The 1,923-nt window shown below is 45.4% G+C and overlaps 1 non-coding gene across 1 annotated transcript; it reads right to left on the reverse strand.

Moving 5' to 3' along the window:
- Positions 1–191, reverse strand: LOC136604803 (U2 spliceosomal RNA). The gene has a single exon (XR_010789899.1). It is a non-coding gene; the product is annotated as a U2 spliceosomal RNA (small nuclear RNA).
- Between the last annotated feature and the right edge of the window lie 1,732 nt (positions 192–1,923).

A 1,923-nucleotide genomic window follows, 5' to 3' on the forward strand; every position in this document is an offset into this window, starting at 1 on the left:
AGGGGGTGCACCGGTCCTGGAGGTACTGCAATACCAGGTCAATGCGTGGAGTGGACAGAGCAAGCTCTTTTTCCAGCTCCCTGTTCTAAAAATCCATTTAATATATGGTCCCCAGATAGGGGACGTATCAGATATTAAACTGATAAGAACAGATACTACACTTGATCTTAGCCAAAAGGCCGAGAAGCGATAACCCGAAATGGGTTTCACCTGTAGCCCGGCCCGCCCAACTCCACTTCCAAGGCTTGAGGCAACACGCTCAGCCAGCACTCTGGGCGCACCCACAATGCACCCAGGCAGCTGGGAGAGCTATTAAAACTTTCCATAGCCCCGCCCCACGCCTTCTCAACCGCGCCCAGCCTCACACCCTCAGTCCTTCCTCTTGCACCGTGCTCACGCATCCTAGGCTTGCAGAGCCTGCTGCTGCTGCTACTGCAGGACTCGTCAGCTCCCTACAAAGGATGGTTAAGCCGGCGATGACACTAGAAGCAAGCACTAGTTTGTCTCTGAAGGTGCGTCGGTCGGTCGGTTGGAGGGATCTCTTCGGCCGGCCGCATTTCCAGTGGGGACGGATGGAAACTTTTAACCTAAAATAAGGGAAATTGGCTTCGGCCCCATAGGGCTTTATTGCCTTCCCCTGGGCCAGCATTAGTAGACCCTAGTAAGGAGAATATTAGAGCGGCATGGTCATCCGAAGAACTTAAAAACATACAGCAGGCCTTTTTTGCCCGCCCGCCATACATACATACATACATAACTACAGATTTTATATTTTTTTTTACATATATACATTATATATACACACACACACACACACACACACACACACACACACACACACACACACACACACACACACACACACAATCTTAAATCTATCTTTAATCTATATCTACAAAATCTGTAATTTAGAAATAATCCATATCTATATTCTACATAATTAATAAAGATAGATAGATAGATAGATAGATAGATAGATAGATAGATAGATAGACTCACTCACATACATGCATACATACATACATACTGTATGCAATTGAGCCAGGTGTTTGGAAGGCTGACGATGTCACTCCTTTGTGATGTCATCAATTTAGAAGCATTAATACCGGGCTTGGCAGCCATTTCAGTCAGTCTCTGCTGCAGCTGGGAGACGGGAGATGGTCTTTATTTCCACCAAGAAGCTGCAGAACTACCGGTAACTGCATCATTTTTATTTTATTCAATATAGGTTTTATTGGTTTCATGGAGGGGGGGAAACTTTTGCCTTATCTCAAAGCAATGTAAAATTAACTTTGACAATGAAACTTAATAAATCAATTTCGAGTTGAACTATATCATGTTTGTCTGTGATATTTTATAAGGTCTACAAACAGGGGAATGAGGGGAGGGTAAGGGGGGGGTAGGTATCTATGACACGGGAGAAAGAAAAAATAAAACAAAAAGGGGGGGGGGGGCGGGCTCCGGAATTGTTGTTTCTCTTTACGATTGTGGTTTAAACGTGTTACTCACATGTCCCTGTCTGTAACCACTTGGTAAATAGGGGTGAGCTCCGGGCATCTATCCATATCGCCCAGGTGTGATACAATTTATCATAGCCTGACGGCTCATCTGGAAGCCTCATTCTCTCCATACGCTCTATTTCGTGGATCATTGCTATTTTTAGTGGAGTGCATTTTTTATGCAGCACACAAGGGGGAGACAGCGGCCTACCAAAATCGAGTTGGCTGCTGCTGTGGCTTTCTTTTTTTAAAAAAAGGTAGGTTCCGTTCTTCCATGGTGAGGAATAGGCAGGGAGGTTCGGTTTTTGCCAGCTGGGGAATGCTTATAGGCAAGGCCTTATCCCTGGTGGTGCATGTAACGTCAGACCACGTTTCAGCATTCAGTCAGTCAGTGGCTGACAAACGAGCTCCATGCAAGTTTACA

Source organism: Eleutherodactylus coqui, unplaced genomic scaffold (genome assembly GCF_035609145.1).
Source record: "Eleutherodactylus coqui strain aEleCoq1 unplaced genomic scaffold, aEleCoq1.hap1 HAP1_SCAFFOLD_284, whole genome shotgun sequence".
NCBI classification, from domain to species: domain Eukaryota; kingdom Metazoa; phylum Chordata; class Amphibia; order Anura; family Eleutherodactylidae; genus Eleutherodactylus; species Eleutherodactylus coqui.